The sequence below is a fragment of the Clupea harengus genome, chromosome 10, assembly GCF_900700415.2.
Source record: "Clupea harengus chromosome 10, Ch_v2.0.2, whole genome shotgun sequence".
Lineage (NCBI taxonomy): Eukaryota > Metazoa > Chordata > Actinopteri > Clupeiformes > Clupeidae > Clupea > Clupea harengus.
This window is the reverse complement of record NC_045161.1, coordinates 4,536,278-4,555,505: the sequence shown is the minus strand read 5'-3', so window position 1 is coordinate 4,555,505 and position 19,228 is coordinate 4,536,278. Positions and strand designations below refer to the sequence as shown.

The following is a 19,228-nucleotide window of genomic DNA, read 5'->3' as shown; positions in this document are numbered from 1 at the left end:
CTCAACAGTCTGTTACCAAGTTTCATCACTCAAGACTGGCAAGCCAAAGTCCGGCCAAGGCTTCGGTTAATGCCATTCATGGAGCCCGCCAAAATAACGGCCACTGTTGCTAGGGTTTTTTTGGCTGGGGGGGTTTACAAAAAAGCAACAGCGTCACTCAGATTCGGTAAGATCTAACCCTTCTTTCCCTTTGAAAGATGGAATCAGCCCATCGGTTTTTCCATTTCCAGCCGTCAGATGAATAAACAGTGAGCAACACAGGCTGAGAGAGTGCAATCTCCTGCCCCAATCAGTGGGGAATTCCCTGCTATTGATTTTTATATTTAATTTGATATCCAAGAGTTTTGTTTCCTATAGGCTAATAAGCTGTGCAATTATCTGAGCATATGCTCACTGCCAACCCCCTGCTGTGAAACAGAGGATGTTTTCTGATGTGCAATAATTTGATTAGAAATGTACTGTGCTCGCAATTAAACTACAGCTTAAGATGTCAAGAACATGTTCCGCACAAGTGCTATTCTCGCCACTCGCATTTAAAGGGATCAATTGAAGCAACTACCTTGCTGGCCTACGTGCTTGAGTCCACTTGTGAATTACAGTAAGTGCCCTTTCTAAGATGGCATATGGCAATTAAGGACATTCTCTTGAAAAAGATTCAGAATCCTGATGTAAACATTGATATCTGAGCTTCATTTAACAGTTGATCCTCTGAATTGAATACATGTATGTTGATGTGATTGTTGTGTCTTAAGTGTCTTGTGTGCCTAATGATCTGTGTGATGAGTCACGGAAGCCAAAGTATAGTGACCTGGGATTGAGTGGCTTCGCATTACATCTCATTACATAGCAGTTAATGACAGTTACATGTCCACCCTTATATTGCTTGCTAATGTGTTTATTCATTTAACTTACTGAGGATGTGCTGATGTGCTAATAGTGTTCCTTTATTGTGTTGATTTTTTAAGGGATGATTTTACATTCCCGTTACATTCCCCTACATACTCAAACACTTTTTACGAATGACCCACTATATTCACAGCAAACCATCAGAAGGTCTTTTCAGTAAGGCTGTATACACTACTGAAATGAATACAGTGGTCTCCTCAGTCAGATTATAATGACTAACTAACCTTGCATTTGACAGCACATTTTTATATGTGTGTGTGTTTATACACAACATCCATTCTATGCTATAAACCAATAGATGCACCACAAAAAGGAACTGTACACAAACTTATAGAAATACAATTATGGAACAAAACACAGAGCTGTTTGTCGCCTGCTCTAGTCTAGTGCAAACATCGCTCTAATGAGGCCATGGACAGCTCTCTCCAGTCCTGTTGAGGGCCTGGATAATGAGTGGGCCTGGTCCGAATCGCTGCCTTAACCTATGGCATAGTTACAGTCCCCATTAATATGCATTATGGGCCCCCAGTTTTGTGAGGCCTCTCTGGGCTGCCCCTCACTGACAGACATTGTTAGCCTTTGGGTTACGAGCCCAGTGTTTTGGCAGCAGAAAGAGGCCCCGGCCAAAACCACACTCATTATGACATAATCCTGCATTAATCCTATCCTCTATTAATAGCTGATGACAGTGGCGGTTGGTTCACTCTCTCTTTGCCACCTTCTTCAGGGGTTAAATTGCAGGGGCGTCGCTATGCTAACGCTTTGTGAGTTGATTAATTTCCTTCAATGGGAAAGCAGACGTGAAGAAGCCAGTGGTGGGGGGCCTACTTGTCTTTTTAAAGGCCTCTTTTTTTTTAAAGGGGCCACTATTTTATTGTGCATGTTATTTGTTGAGGCTGTTGTGCTAGCTTTAGATAAGGGGAAATGGTTGTCTAATTACTGTGTTTTTTTCTGTAGGTTAAAACCATTGTATATTTTAGTATTGCATATGTAAATCCTTCGTACTCCCAGTTATTAGAGGTTTGATGAAAAAAATGGCACATTAGTGAAATACAGAAACACTGACAGCTAATACGTACTGCTAGTACTGCAGGTCTGAACGGTGTGGTGCACGTGGTGTCATGGCTGCACACCCCACAACACTGCAGCCACCCACCCAGTTAAGCACACACACAGGCCCACCCATCAGACCAGATCCATCCACACTCAGCAACCACCCAGTTAAGCACACACACAGGCCCACCCATCAGACCAGATCCATCCACACTCAGCACCAGTCCCTCTCATTCACCCCCCGTGCCCCGTGACACACACAGACACACACAGAAGACAACAGAGCAACGTGAGACAAATATTTTAATGTTGACAAACGGGTGCCTCATGAAGGTGGTTTGTGAGGACACTGGGTGGGTTGAGGGACCCTAAGGTCAGAGCGCTGCCATCAGCGTGGAGTTACACACAGCCCGCTCTGATGCCACACTGACGTAAGCGGACACTGCGGTCAGTAACAAGCCCTTGTATTCACCACTTGATTGCCGCTGGTAAATGACTCAACCTCGATTCTGGGAAGACCTCCCGATTAAGTGACTGGCCCTCCACCCCGCTCAATGTGTGAGTTCAGTATTTGATCGCTCTGCCAAAAAAAAAGGGAAAGATAGTCCTGGCATGAAGTAGAGCAGGTTGTTCCGGAAACTTCTAGCCAGAAGCTCCTTCCCTCAGGTCCCCTGTCAGGTCCCCAGTCCTGGGCTGTCTCCCCACCCTTCTGGCTGGCCCAGGTCTTGCATTCCTGATGGCTGAGGCTTAGGCGGGATGCTGCGGTCAGCAGTGAAGCAGCAGCTTTTGTTTGGAGCCCATGAGTCCGACGCAGGCTGACCTTTTCCATCAGACAAGCGTCATGTGCTCAGCCAAAGAGGAGGAGGTGAGCGCAGAGGCAAAGAAGTGCCACACAGCAGACTGGGCCACGCTGGTTTCCCAGCAGTAACCCTGGGACCCCCTCGGTGGAGAGGAGGAAGCTGAGTTTGGCAACGCAAGCAGTGTCAGCATTGTTTGTGAGTCACTGCCCTTTGGACTGACATTTTATACGTTTTATTTACATGTCGTGGTTTTATTGAGTTCTAAAACAAATTGTGTTTCCAGTGCGTATTTGTTTCTTTCATTCAGATTAGTCTAATGAAAACATTATTGCTAGAAAAATCAGGCCGCACTTTATTTGGAGTGGCCCTGGGTTAAGATCAGGTATAGGCTTAGAAACATGTACATCGTGTTCCATAGTTAAGGAATTCCACAGTAATTTGTGGCCACTTGAAATGAAGTTGGTCCATAATTAATGTTTTTTAAGCAACACGAATCCAAGACGTATCTAAGAAATATTTTTCCTTTGGACATCATTTTTATTTAGTTTTTCCTTACCCATATTTCTGGATAATTGGACTATGCGACATTCAATCACTTTAACTTTTCAGCAACACTTCATACATTTCCAGGCCGTTATCACAGTGTCAGTTGTGTCATAAATGCGTTATTTGGTTATGAACAGTTATTGAAGAGGCCCCCACATTTGATGGAATTGCAGTAATAATATCTTCACAGTTTCTGTGAGGAGCAATTGGATTTTTTAGCACTTCGTCATTTAATATAAGTCTGATTTGGGCAAGAGGCAATTTTTGTCTTTTGAAGTCTTATCAAGCCTGTTGACATCGTTAATTCATGTGCGTCCTCTCCACATGTAATCCCTGTCCATGAAACTAGATGTATATATGCAGTATGTATAAAATAATACCACCAGTCAAGATCCATATAGAGCTGTCATATTTCACCCTTCATCACTCTCCCATCTAATTTTCTCACAGCTTACATCCGCCAGTAACCCATACTTATGTGGACTTCCTCATATGGCAGGCATCAGTCTGAGAGTGAAGGCCCACCACCATACTCCTTTTATGGTGCCTTCACAACTGTTGGATTCCACTCATCAGGCAAGCCACAAGTTCCAGAAGGCAATCAATTAAGCACCTCATCCCCGGGGCATCCAGTCTAATATGGTGCAATATGGCCAGGCCAGAGTAATTAGAGGAGCCGTGAGCAATGGCACACGCTATGCCAAGCCTTTCCCCAGGGACTCTCTGTTAATTCAAAAAAAGAGCAGCATTGCCTTGGAATAGAACAAAATGTGACTGGGACGCAAGAGGTTTTTGAGGAGCAGAACTGTTTCATGGTTCCATGGTTCCATGGTTCTTTGTTCAAGCATGAGTTTTTACATTTGTCGGCAGAAGTTCAATTCTTAGGGACCATCAACACTCTTAGCCACATGGTATATTCCACCGTCAGTAGCTACAAATAGTAGGTCAGTGTTCATAACTAGTATATGCACATTAAGACATACCTAGCTCTAATGCCCTAATGGCAAACACCACAAGAATTACTTTTGTTTAGCAACCCAAGCTGATCAAAAATATTGAGTTGAATATAATCAATGGACGAACACAGTGATTACCCTTTCTTGTTGTAGAAATATTCAGTAATACTGCAATGATACATTTATACTGCAAGATACTACACAGGCTAGCTACACAGACACCGTATGGGTCTTATTCACATTATTCACATTATTCACCGACTTCCTTTGCCTCCAGGCAATCCAAATGGTGACGGTTTCTTTTAGCAACCCCAAAAAAAAATCTCTCCTGTGCTAAATGGCGATATTTTGACCGGAGCTGAAGCGTGAACGTGCACCGTCAAGATGGCATCTGTTGGCGAAGCGGCCCATGCGTTGGTAATTTCACCGGTGGGCGGCTTTTGTGTGGCTGGAGCCGGCAGTGGCGAAACTGAGGAGCGCCGAATCGGCAGGTGCATGCCACCAAATTACCGCCTGCAATTTGCATTTTCCTCCTCCTAAGAAGCATGCCATTATCATATCAAAGGGAACTCACAGCAATGTCTAGTTTGGAGAGATGTGGCAGCGCTTCAATTTGAGCAATTAATGCAGGATGAAGACACTCGTCAAGCACCCAGAGTTCCCTGCATCCATCATCTTTGTTCCTGGCGCTGGAGGATGAGACGCTTTTTCACTGAGAGTGTGGATTATACACACACACACACACCCACACAACACACACACACACACACACACACACACACACACACACCACACACACACACATACCACACACACACACCACACACACACATACCACACACACACACACACACACACACACACACACCACACACACACACACACACACACACACACACACACACACACACACACACCACACACACACATACCACACACACACACACACACACACACACACACACACACACACACACACACACACACACCACAGACACACACACACACACACCACACCACACCACACCACACACACACACACACACACACACAGAGACACAGACACACACACACACACTACCACACACACACACACACACACACACACACACACACACACCACACACACACCAAAAGCATACACATGCACATGCACGTGCACACATACATACACCAGTACATGCACACACACCCACACCCACACCCACACACACACACACACACACACACACACACACACACACACACACACCACACACACACCAAAAGCATACACATGCACATGCACGCGCACACATACATACACCAGTACATGCACACACACACACACTCACACCCACACCCACACATACACACATGCATTCTAACACACATAAAGAACAAACATGTATATCCACAGTGCTCTTTTTTCTTTTCTCCTTTCTCCTGCTGTAGAATCTGAAAACAAATAGGCATTGATTATGACGCTATTTATCTCATATGCTGTCATGATTTAATTTCTCTGAGCGGTCTCTGACTCTTGTACGTTGAGGGAAATGGACAGTGTGGATAAACTGTTGGAGTCAGTGTTATATGAGCCTAATTAAGATTTATTACATATCCACGACGCCAATAAATCCTCTTCATGTGAGGAATAATGCATTAGAGTTGTCATCATATTATTTGTGGATTTCATGACATCCATCATGTAGTCCACACATCACATTACTCTGAATGGTTTCTGAATGAATTCATTTGTTTTACTGTCGACTTCGAACATCCTCTGCCATTCTCCCACAATTTGTTGGCCATTAAATTCAAAGCACAGTTAAATCAGGGCCATTATGGAACATCTTCTCTCCTGTTAAGAAACCATCTTGTCATTTAGCTTTGGAGGAAGTCTCCCCTTATTCTCTCTCTCTCTCTCTCTCTCTCTCTCTCTCTCTCTCTTTCCCTCCCTCCCTCGAATTGTTCTGAAGCACTCTCCATTTTCTTTGGGGCTAGCAAGACAGTATTAGTCACAGCTGTTCACTGTGATTTCCATTCCTTGCCTGGCACAGTCTCTCTGCCAAGTGCTTCTGAGTGCCTCTCCCATTCATGTGCCTCCTGCCAGATCGTCTCCTTATTTCTATGATAGTCAGCTGTCCCCTACCGCCTTATGAATTGAATTTGATGGGGAGTATTTTGTTTGGATTCCCTGCCAAAGCTGCCTGTACAGGATAATACGTCTTGATAGTGTATCATGCCAGGCGGTGGCGTATTAAGGGGGTTGCCATGCTACGGTGATTAGAGGTTAGTGGGGCGTAAAAACGATGAAGCAATACTACAGCAAATATTAGCAACAATGGAGGCCTCTCGTGTATAAATTGTATTATGTTTGAGCATCAATCCCTACAGTGACTGGATTGGAGTCTCTCAACGGTTAGGGCGATGAATTGCTGGCACTGAAATACAGCCATTTATGAACTTTCCCCAGTCTGGCTGAGGAGATGGGATTTTCCCAGTATGATTTTGATGACAGCTATCCCCCCCCCCCCCCCCCCCATCATATAGGAGTGAATAAAAAAAAAAAAAGGATTTCTTCAATGTCATCACAAGCCCAGGAGCTCTACCTCAGCATAGGTGGACATGCGCAGATGTAACGGGTGTTTCATCAGGTGCGGTATCTCATGTTTTGGTGCGGTGCAAACCTCAGGACGCGTCCGAAACACCTCGCCGATTCCTCCTCAGCTTCTTCCACACGGACCCATCCTGTCTGTCGCTCGTCTTCAACAACCTTCCTTATCTATCCCTCTGATGATATTCCCTCTTCTCTTTCTCTCACTGTCTGTCTCTCACTCCCTTCTTCTTCTTCTTCTTCTCTCCTTCCCTCTCTTCCTCTCCGGTGGGGTTTGCACCCCATCCTTGATGTTTGTGACAGGCCATGATAGGAGGACGCTCTTATCGCCATGGGGTTTCGGAAGGGGGCCCGGGCTAAATTGAAAATTGCAAATGAAATCCATCCGGGTTTAAATTCATCAGCTATTATGTCAGATGACCTTTGGCAGCCACTGATAAAAATGAGCGAATGTTAGCTCTGATCCAATTTTCGACACTATCCGCTCCTTTCACTTCATTGGCAGGCAGACAGCAGCCTCACTGGAAGTGAAAATGATAGGGTTTCAAGAGAGCGCCATTGTGTTGCAGATTAAGATTTTCTCTGCCTATTTGCTAGGGGTCGGCCTTGTGGTCCCCTGTCTGGTATTTCGCCATTGTCCAATCAGTTTCAATATCTGCTTCAGAGGACATGTAAGCCATCCTCACTGATAAACACTTACAGGGGGAAATGTTGGACTTAATGGTTTTGCCACTGAGGTACTGGGGGGTCAGTGTGTACCAATATTGACTGGCACATGTTACTTTAATCTGACATTCTTAAGGAATGTAGCAGACCTCCTGGCCCAATCCGTCCAGGCTTTGCTCCGAGCTAGCATTCATTATTTATCTCTAAACACAAATGTTCTTTTTTTTTGTCATTTCACAATGAAGGTTCATGGGTGTTAGCCAAAAGTGCTAGCTAAGCATTACAGTGTATACAGAATCCGGACATTTAGACTTATGTGACAAAAGCTCTGTTGTTTACATTATACATATTAAAATAACAATACAACAGAGCAATGTGATTTTATTCTACTGGCAGAAAAATATAGTTGTTTGTGATATTATTGATTAATTGGTGCCGTTTAATTCCCATAAATAAATTACCAAATGTACCATTTATTGCTATTTCAAGGGGGACCTGCCATGTTGGTAAATTGAGATCTGCGTACACTTATCACTCACAGGCTAGGCTACATTTAGCTGGCTAACTACTGTATGTCTAACAGAACCTACGATATTTCTTTACATTTGAATAATCAATAATAATTGATATTAATATTTTTGTCTGTGATAAATGGAATAGTATTCTATCAAAATGTATGAAGTAACTATATCTGAATTGTGCTGTGTGAAAATGTAATGTAGTATGTAATGTTTGAATAGAGATTCTTTATCTTGCACAGACTCGTATAACACAGTTGTTCTAATGCATATATTAATATATATTTAGGCTTATCACATTCATATTCACACCTGTAATGTTGAAGTGACCAATCAAGTTACTGTATGAGAACCAGCTGTTTCATAATGGCATATTCAGGGGAGGATTATGCAGGAATATGCATGAGATCCTTGAAAATAAATTACAAAACAACAAGGGACTGGTATCTGTTGCCAATTATGGATGATTTTATCAAGATCAAATTCATACTGATGGATAACTGAAGTCCACAGCATTTCAGATGTTCAGACACATATGCAACACTATGACAGACAAATATGAAGTCTGTATGTTCACTAATGTTGTTGCTGATGAACAGTGTTGGGCTATTTAATGCTGGTGAATGAAGCAGCCAATCAAATGCAAGCCAGGCATCACAAATCCTTTTTTATTTTTTAGATGATGTTGTCTTTTTGTGGTTTTGACCTTGCATGCAGAGTCATCAAATCACTGTGACACTTCCCACTGGATGTGAACACGGCCTGCAGTCACAGTTTAGGTAATATAACGCTTCCACCTCTCCGATTTCACTTCCACCAGTATCAGCGCTCTATCCTTTTATAGATTACATTACTAACTTAAACACCCTCTGTTCAGCATCATCATTTCCATACACACATAAACACCCGGCGTGATCACAAACGTACCGGTGTGTAAGTCATATGATACACCTCTTAATCCTTCAAAGCCACGGAGGGGCTGCTGCGAGGGGTTACCTGCTTCGGGATCTTCTGACCGGCTTTCCCTCTCTGTCACGCGGACTCTTTTGACCTCCTGAGCCACAAAAAAAAAAAAGGGGGCCTGATTTCCCAGGGCGCCATTGTGTGCTTTGATTAAATGTGTCATGTGTAATTGTAGCCTGGTGAGAAACACTGAGCCGGGAGGACCAGGACGGATGTTTGAAGTCATGATGAGGTGTCCCCACGGAGCCTCCAGGGCATGTGGAGGGGGACAGGCAGAGGGGGGGGGGGGACGGGAGATGTGTCACATTTGGGAAAGGGACAGCCCTGTTCGTCGCCACTTAAATCCTAATCGCTACGGGCAACTCTCACTGTATCAACAGCAGACATAGTGGCCAGAGTAAATAATAGGGAGGGCATGTTAGGGAGGGCATAACACGTTGAGGTGTTTAGAATGGGGCTATACTGAAGCACTGGCAGACACTGTGTTGTTATACTGCTTTATGTGCATATGCATATTTAAATACACGCGCCATGTGCAAGGTAAGATATGCAGTATGTGTATATACAATATATATATATATTTATATATACATTGCCCTTGCTTTTTTATATGTGTGTGTGTGTGTGTGTGTGTGAAAAAGCAAGGTTAATGTAAAATAAAGACAGCAATTTTTTTTTTTGGGGGGGGGGGGGGGCTTTATTTGTGTTTTATTTTGCTCATCTCCAAAAGCCTGTGGAGGCTCCTCCCCTTGCACCTGTCACAGGTGCCGGTCGGTCATTAATCAGTTATTACAGCAGTTTATTTGGCGGCTGACACGTTGCAATTTCCCCCTTGATTTGGGCCGTTTGTCAGGTGGGAATTATGGCAGAGCACATGTGACAAAACACATCACCCCCTTTTCATCCCTTCCCCTCTCCCCGGCTCTTGGCTTCTCCCCGCTATCTCCCCGCTCTCCCTCTCCAGTTTTTTCCACAAACAATATCTGGGACTCTGAAGTAATAAGGCGGAATGTATAATTAATTACCCTGCTTGCTCTAATTAAGGATGAATAAGTTGTGTCCCTCTCATCATCACAAATGTGGAGATGGGTAATACCAGTTTATGCTATATTAACTGCAAATATGCAATCCTTCTGAGAGCACTTTCCTTGATGAATTTGATGAATGTGACAATAATTAGCAGAGACAGATGAGAGCTAAATTACTACTGACAATGTAATGCTATCCTGCTCGAGGGCTCGGGAACATGGCAGGCTAACATGGCGCGGGCCGAGCCCCATTTCTAATTAATAGTCTTTCTGCCAGTGGAGGGAAGAAAATGGATGGTAATTGTTTTCGTCAAAGGCAGTAGGGAGCTATCAGGGTAATAAAGTTAATTAGCAGAACAAACAACCTTTCTCTGCCTTACCAGAATGGGCAAAAAAGTGTCATTCAGTCTGGGGTGGGGAAGATATGACGAGATTAGATGATAGCAAAGGAAATTTTACACCAGAAAACAGGGGAGGAAAATCAATTATTCTATTCTTTTTTTTCGCTCTCTTGTTGCAGTGTGTGAAAAACACACACACACACACACACACACACACACACGCACACACATGCACACAGAGACACTCACATACACACATGCTCATATAATTTCCCACTGAATAGAAAAGGCATTTTTTTTCTCTAATTTTTGCGGCGCTATCTTTTTACTCATTTGGAAGATCATTTATTTTTGTGTGCTTCCTCGAGAGCGAAGGCTGGCGCTGGTATCTCTTCATGGTTTCGCTTGCCTGACTCCAGAATTTTGTCAAAAGCAATTTGTGTGCCATCAACTTTGTAATGATCAAAAAAAAAAAAATGCTAAAGCCATTACAAAACTGAATTAGACAATGATTAGAATTATTTCAAACCTGAATGGGGAGGAGATATTGCAAATAGTCTGACATTTCCCCCCTCTCTTGATGACACTGTGATTCTCACTGGCAGGTCAGGTAATGAAACTGTGTACCCAACAGACAGCCCAGAGGCTCCGGGATGCGATGCTCGGTTTCACTGCGGGCGTCTGACTACACCTGTTACCCCAAGCGTAGTGAATGAAGTAAACACACACTTGACGCACCGCGGCCCTTCTAGTCTCGTGTCATGTCTCATCTCCCCAGATAATTCCACCCGGGCAAATGTAGGGAAGTGTTTGTACACAAGGTGGTGGTAGCAACACTTCTTCCCCCCCAGCATATAGTAGTTGTAGGATGGCTACCCCACTGATTGAAATAGAGATGGACGCCTCTGGCGCAGCATATCTGTGCTCTGATGTTTTTTCAAATGTAGCTTGTCAACTTGTCAGAGTGAGTACAAGTGCAACGGTAAAATGATATCTCCCACGTGAGCACTTTCTATATGCTGAAAGGTGGAACTTTTAATATGTTTCCTTTGCGCAGAACAACCTTTGAATATCAATGAGCATTGTTAAAGAAAATGTTTGTTTTCTTAGAATACCATCTCGGTATCATTTTATTAAACTGAAGTTAGACATTGGTGATAACTCTAGATTTCATTTACAGCCCAAGGTCTGTTGATGACACTGGATTAAGTCTTTGTGTGTGGGTATACATATGAGAGAGTGTGAACGAGAGTGTGAGAGAGGGTGTGTGTGTGTGTGTGTGTGTGTTTTCATTGCACGACTGTGGCTGTCCGTTTGTGTGTGTGTGTGTATGTGTGTGGTTTCCAAGTGTTGTTTTGTCCTAACGTGATGCCGGCCAGACATCACCTGGGAGCAGTGATAGCTTATCAAAGCTGAAGCAGTCCCTCTTCAACACTGCCAGATAATAATGGCTTTCTATTCATCCAAGTGGAAGCGGGGGGAAACCATGGGAACCACTGGTCAGCTGACAGCTGGATAGACAGGTTGACGGCCCCAGTGGCATCATGGGACATAGCTGTCACCTGATGTTCCCATTACCCACTGAGATAACCTTCATTGTGGCAGCGCAGAAACAAAGACTTGGGTTTAGAGGGAAGGAGTGTCTGTTGGTCACTGTGTGTGCGTGTGAAAGTGTGGAATGTGTGTGTCTTAAAAGCAATGGAATCGATCTTAATTGCACTGATCAATATCCTGATAGATAATAAATCTTCACTCACATAAGTAGCCTTGCTTCTATTTGTGCACTCTTATAGATGCACAGTCAGGCTCATTTTCCAATAGTATGTCTACAGTGATGGGCATACTTACATATAGGACTATATGGAAAATAAGAGACTGTTTGAAGTTTGCTTACTTGCTATCGAAAAGGAGACGTTTTAGAACTGAATGTGTGACATAGCTAAATGTAATGCCAGTACCTGATTCTGCACAACAGCAATTGCACACTAAGTACAGTATTTATATCTTATAAAAGCCAACTTGTCAGTGATTCGACTCTTCCCCTATGGACATTTTTAGCACATCTTGAATGAACCCACCTGCTTTTCACCTTTGATACAGCCACTGGTAAAGCAAAGAAGAAAAAATCCCTTTTTCCTCTGTGACACTAATAGTATGTAAATTAAAGAGATCTAAATTTAAAATTTGAATAATGCAGAAGATTCAGTTGAGGTCAATCATCTGAGCGTGTGTGGGGGTAGAGGTCTCTTATCATCTAAATGTGTATTAATGCTGTTTCAAATGTACTATACAGGCAGTTCCTTGTTTGGAAGGTGAGGTCATTGAAACTGGGGATTTGCTGACATGCTTAAGCAACTATGTAGCGCTTTCCCGGGACGTGTCTGTGTCTGACGTGCCTGCATGCCCCTGCTGTTTCTTCCTGGCTCATTCATCTTGTAAGGCAATATTTGGGCTTTGACTTGATGTACTGTCACTGCTGATGACTTTCCATGGGGGCCTTGCAGACATCTTCTTTCAGTGTGTTCTGTGCCGCACAGGCTCATACGGCCAGTTTGTTTCCACCTGATTGCATTCTGGTAGAAAGGTGTCTTTGATCAGTCGTGGTGTTTAGCGATAATCAGTGGTATTGTACGTCTTTGACCTACGACACGCTACAACCGGAAAAATGGAGACGACTGGTGATTTGGTTGGACTGTAGTCAAAATATGAAGTCTCTGTTGAACAGAGAAACAGGAGTTTATTCCCTTTTGGTGACCCATCTTTTGCTGTAGTGGTCTTTAGCCAGATGGTAGGGTCTCGCCCCACAAGGATGTTATGTTGTGTTAGATATGACAGCATGAGGGAGGAAAATACCGGCTTGATTCTCTTTGAAAGTCAGCTTCTGGAGGTTCTTTGTAGAAGGTCTACCGTTTCTTACCATAATGCATTTATTAGACCTATTAACCTCAGATAGCATTAGACCATAATGTTTGCTGTCTTCCCGACCTGTGTGACAGTTTGCATTGTTTAGATGATTGGTGGCGATCACGTGAGAGCCGCTGGTTCTCAGGTAAATAACGTGTTAGTTATTCCAGGCCCAGCAGGGACTCTGGTCATTTGCAGTTTGACTTCTGCAGAAGCTGGGCCAATGTAAATCTGGAGATGTGCGAAATGCCTTTGTGAGGAAACAAGCCTCTTCAAATGTGCTAAATTCCGCAGCCCACAAGGGGGGGGGGGGGGGGGGGGGTATGCATGTGTGTGTGAGCGCATAAACACACAGACACACACACACACACCTCTCATTGTGATGCGCCTGTACTGCGGGACATTCAGCGGAGGTGCCAGCCACTTGACAATGCCTTTCAGCGGGCCAGGCACAAAGGGCCCTCTTGCGGGGCCTGACAATGGCGCTAACTGGGGCTTCTGCCGTGCTAATGTGGGCCAAACTATCATGCAGATCCGGGGAAACTGCTCTCTCCTCCTCCCAAGCACCGGCCCCTTTGTTTTAAAGATGTAGCTCGAGGGCTAATTGCTTGACAGGTTTCTGAGTATGAAAGAGATTAGGAAGTATTTGGCAGGGTGAGGGATGACTTAGTGGAGCGACAATTTGTACTAATTTGTTGGAGTCAAACCTAAAGACCTAAAACCTAAACCTAAAGTATGGGATTGGCTAAGCATCTTAACCCTATTATTGGGATGTTTGGGCTGCTTATAAACAACAATGGCATCATCCCACACAAGCAGCAGGAAACAGGAAATGAGGAAGACCTATTGGCTAGATTGCTAAGGAGATTTAGAAAAATTAGTTATTTCCTCTTTTAAATTCACTGAATTTAATAAGGCATCTGTTGTTGCATTTGCATTGCTTACTTGATTTACATATGCCAGTTTGAATGACTACAGATATATCCAGCTGCTTAAGCTCAATATCATTTATGTGTCTGCAAATAAAGTTACCTCTATGGTAACACCACAGACATTAGCAGCTCATTAGGGCAACAGTCTTCCCGCAGGTGTGATGAAGAACACTGAGGAACCCCCCCAACCCCCCCTCCTCCTCCTCCTCTTCCTCCTCCAGGACTCCAGTGGGATGACCCCCTCCTCTCCTCTCTACCCCCAGCTGAGGGAAGCGAGACATCTCACACCTCCTCAGGGCAGATTTTAGGGAGGTGGGGGGGTGTGTGGGGTGGGGGGGATTACAGCTGCTTTTCACTCAGTGGGGTGTGAAGACACACACACACACACACACACACACAGTTATACAGCTCCTCACTAGAGCTACTGTTTAACACCGTTCCACTCTGTTTGCACTGCTGTTGGATGACCAGGGGCCTCCCGCCCTCCTCAACCAACACCCCCCCCCCCCCCCCCCCCCCCCACCGAAGTGCCATTGTGTGGCTCGGTGTCTGCCGTCTACCCACCCTGGGTCCTCCTTCCTGGCCCTCGGGAATGAAAGGAGAGTGTTTATTTAGTTTGAGTCTTTGAAACACTGGAGGAGTGCGTCATGACGTTAAACGAATAAAGATGCGAGAAACACGTAGTCCAAACATAGTCGCTGGTTGCCAAAGCATTAGGATGTTGTTGAGATGTTGTTGTATTTACTGACCTGGACTATTTGAGGTGATAGCACTCAGTGACGTTCTGTTATTGTCCACCAAGGACACGCCGTTTTCATCTTTATTACTCTGGGGATGTTCTGAGAAAAAAAGAGGGATACGATGGCTAGAGAAGATCTGCCTTTAAACTATGATGTTGGGATGTTACTTCACAACACTGTCCTTACTCAGAGGAGATCTGCATTAGCTGGATAGTTGAAACAGCTAATAAGCCTTTCCTTGCTGTATTGACACATCGGTTTAGGTAGTGAAGTCTAATATATGGTGAGAAGGTGAGACAACACATCTGACAACAGACAGATAGCCGTTCTATTGTCTCCCTCTAGCAAGCCATTGCCCCAATAGCCTTCTTACTAACGACCACTCTCGTGGGATCAGTGTCATATTAGCAGCAGAGTGAAGTCAGGTATAAACAGAGCTACTGGAGATTTAGCATGAGGAGCTGAGCGTTGAGAAATATAACATCTATTTGCTGTATTTTCACACGTACAACCAATCGACTTTGACACAAAAATGTACGTAGTTACGAATATTCACCCGTTCTTTTAGTAATGGGTAGTCTAGACCAATGTACAAATACAATTTCTCTTTTCAGCTGAGACTAGTAGTAGCCTCCAGTTCACAATTAAAAGTTCTAATATAAATCATAATGATCACAAATCATGGTTTAGTTAATGATATGTATCTGGGAATCTGGAAATATTTTGATCGCTGTATTTCTTTAACTTTAATTTAAGAATTGAATTCGAATTAATCAGCCAGAGAAAGGTGCTCATGCAGCCCTATCACGGTGAGAGCGACAATGGTGACAAGGTAATCATGGCTATTTTTGTGGTGTGTGTGTGTGTATGCGGAGGTAATAGTCATTGCAGAGAGTGTGATGGACAGGTTCACACTGAGAGAGACAATGTCTTTGTCTTTCCTCACTTCCCGGTGTGACTTATTTGGACAAGAGGCTTGGAGTGAGGTGACAAAGTTTGTCCCTCCAGCTGTAAGCAGGTATGATCCCAGTGCCTCCTTGGGTACCAGAGTCGCCTGTTACAGGTAATCATGCTCTCCCACCAGGGCGCCATGATCACTTACCTGCTGATGTTGGCAGGATGGCCACCTGCTGTACCTGTGAAACGTGTGTGTCTCTGTGTGTATGTACATGTGTATGTGTGTGTGTGTGTCTCTGTGTGTATGTACATGTGTATGTGTGTGTGTGTGTCTCTGTGTGTATGCACATGTGTATGTGTGTGTGTACATTTACCTGTCTTTCTTTCATCGAGGCACAACGTGCCCCTTTAAATGGCCTCTGGACATATAGACATCGCCCCCAGGCCTCCTGCACACACATATTCTAACGACTGACCTTGCGGTTCTATTGAAACAGTTTAGCAACTGTGGCCTCCTGTACGACCCCATGATGTCCCTAGTGGTTCTGGTCATGGCTAGTTCTGCTCAGATAGAGTAGACTGCAGACCTTGGTGCTGTGTGATGCCAGGGTGCTGTGTGATGGCCAGGGTGCTGTTGGATGACCAGGGTGCTGTGTGATGGCCAGGGTGCTGTGTGATGATGGCTAGGGTGCTGTGTGATGGCCAGGGTGCTGTGTGATGGCCAGGGTGCTGTGTGATGGTCAGGGTGCTGTGTGTAGCCAGGGTGCTGTGTGTGGATGGCCAGGGTGCTGTGTGATGGCCAGGGTGCTGTGTGATGATGGCCAGGGGGCTGTTGGATGACCAGGGTGCTGTGTGATGGTCAGGGTGCTGTGTGATGATGGCCAGGGTGCTGTGTGATGGCCAGGGTGCTGTGTGATGGCCAGGGTGCTGTGTGATGGCCAGGGTGCTGTGTGATGGCCAGGGTGCTGTGTGATGGTCAGGGTGCTGTGTGATGATGGCCAGGGTGCTGTGGTGCTGTGTGATGGCCAGGGTGCTGTGTGATGGCCAGGGTGCTGTTGGATGAGATGCATAGTGGGAGTAGAAGACACCAGGTGCAGAGGTGGCATTGAGGGGGCATTAAGAGGTGCAGTGATGGCATTGATGGGGGCATTAAGAGGTGCAGTGATGGCATTAAGAGGTGCAGTGATGGTATTAAGAGGTGCAGTGATGGCGTTGATGGGGCATTAAGAGGTGCAGTGATGGCGTTGAGGGGGCATTAATCATTGGGTCTCTCGGCTGTAGACAGCACTGCTGCCTGCCCACCTGTGCTTCAGCTTCACATCACGTTAATTCAGACCCTTGGAAAGAAGTGTGCATGTGGCATATCAAATCCATCCTTTTTTATTTAACATATTTAATTTAACATTTCAGGAAAGCTCAAAGAACTCCAGAGACACGTCCATCTTATTTATATTCACAGTTACGTGGCGTAACTTTACAAATACCGTGAAGTGAAACGAAATCTATGTTTTTTTTTAAACCTGGCTGCACGTAAAGAGAATCAGGAGAATCTGTGAAATAATACGTAGATAGTGGTGGAGAATCTCCATGGAAACATGCGGTAGGTAGCAATTTGGATTTGCTGGTCTAAAAATAGTGTCATTATCACAATGAAATTATGCGGTAGCTATTTATGCGTTCGCTCTGAGAGTGTACAATTAGAACCCACAGATTGGCCCCCCAGCGTAGCGTAGCGGCATGGGGCGCACATCCACGCCGTGTGCTCGAGCTGCTCCACACTCACTTTGTTTATATCCATTTCACAGTTCCCCACTGGGTCCCATTAATAAAACATAGGAAAAATGTTACATATCTCTCATTTTTAAATTAAACAAATTGAGAGTGGGCTCTGAAGTAGAGAGTGCATTATCTGCCTTGTAGGTTTTTGTCATGCTCAGACTGTGGGTATGTTTTATTCTCTGAAGGGGTCATTTAGTATGTCTTCATCCACCATTTTTTTTGGAACATCTTTTTCAAGTTCTTCTCAAGACTACAAAAACATCCGCTGAATTGTTGTGCAAAGTGGATGCACTCGACATCTCGTCTATCTTATCTTGTGATGTCTGTCTGCAGTAATAGCCCCAGGCTATCAAAAGCCCCCCTCAGAGCCGCTGAGCTTATCATGTCTTGCTGTGCTCCTCAGACCTGTTCTTGGACCCTTTAATGTGCTCTGCCAAGGCATCGTGGCTTGTAAAGAGTAGTGAAGGAACATTTATATTACTGCTAAAATCAACTTTACATGAATAGCCCAAATCTATGTTGTTTTCATTTAATATGTCAGTCACAAATGTTTTTTTTTATTTTCTCCAATGAGGAAACTGTTAATGAATATTTGTGTTCCTATCTATTCTTGTGTTTGCTACCATGATCATCTCTACACTATTGACCAGTGAGCTCTGGAATACTGCTAATATTATATTGGAGGTCCTCTTCACACTACATTTGGTTGTAGTAATCTCTGTATAGGTACAAGCATCTCCTTTCCTGGGTCAGCTGACCTATTCTCCGTCAATCATTATGGCCTATTCAATATAATATAGGCATTTTGTCAGACATCACAATGGTCATTAATAGGAATATTGGTCAAATCCACTAAATACTTCAAATCTAGTTTTGTTTGTTCCTTGCTGGCCGGCAGTCGTTTAGGTCACTCCAGAAAGCATTATGGGGGTTTAAAAATGGCTTCCGCATTAGCCCTCTGTGTCTCAGTAAGGCGCTTAAATGTTGGCGGGTTGACTCTGAAGCCTGTCTTACATCGTCACCCATGAATAGAGGGACTCTCTTCCGAAGTTGAGGCCGTCTTGGTTGGGTCCCATCTGCTCTGATTGAAAGCGTATGAAAGGTTTTTTTTTTCTCCCCTCCTTTTTCCGGATTGTTCCTCAACCCATTGAAAGTACTTGCCCTTGTTGGCAGCTGAACATTCTGGGCTGCCACACAGGGCCCAGACATAGCCCCTTCATCCCCTCCCTTTCAGATCACACTTTCTCAGGCCTTTCAGGCTCAGAAAGAGAGAGAGAGAGAGAGAGAGAGAGAGAGAGAGAGAGAGAGAGAGAGGCGAGGAGAAAAAGCTCCAACCAAAGTCTCTGGCTTGATGTTCCAGTGTGAGAGCTGTTCAGAATGAATGATTACTGAATGAATAGCTTATATATGTGATGAATATACACACAGTACTACATACTAGGGAGCAGTCATCACATATGTAGAAAAGAGATTTTTCTGTACATTTGAAATCAGTTATTGAAGACTTACTGTTCTCCTATTGTGGTGGACTTCACTTGTGAGAAAGAGCTTAACCATCCTATAGTGAACATCAGTATCATGATTTTGGTGCTATTGTTTAATT

General features: G+C 44.3%; 1 long non-coding RNA gene across 1 annotated transcript in view; it reads left to right on the top strand.

Annotated features, from left to right (window-relative positions):
- The window catches only part of LOC116222128, a 96,741-nt gene that overhangs the window by 28,057 nt on the left and 49,456 nt on the right, over window positions 1-19,228 (top strand). The gene's annotated exons all lie outside the window — the stretch shown is intronic.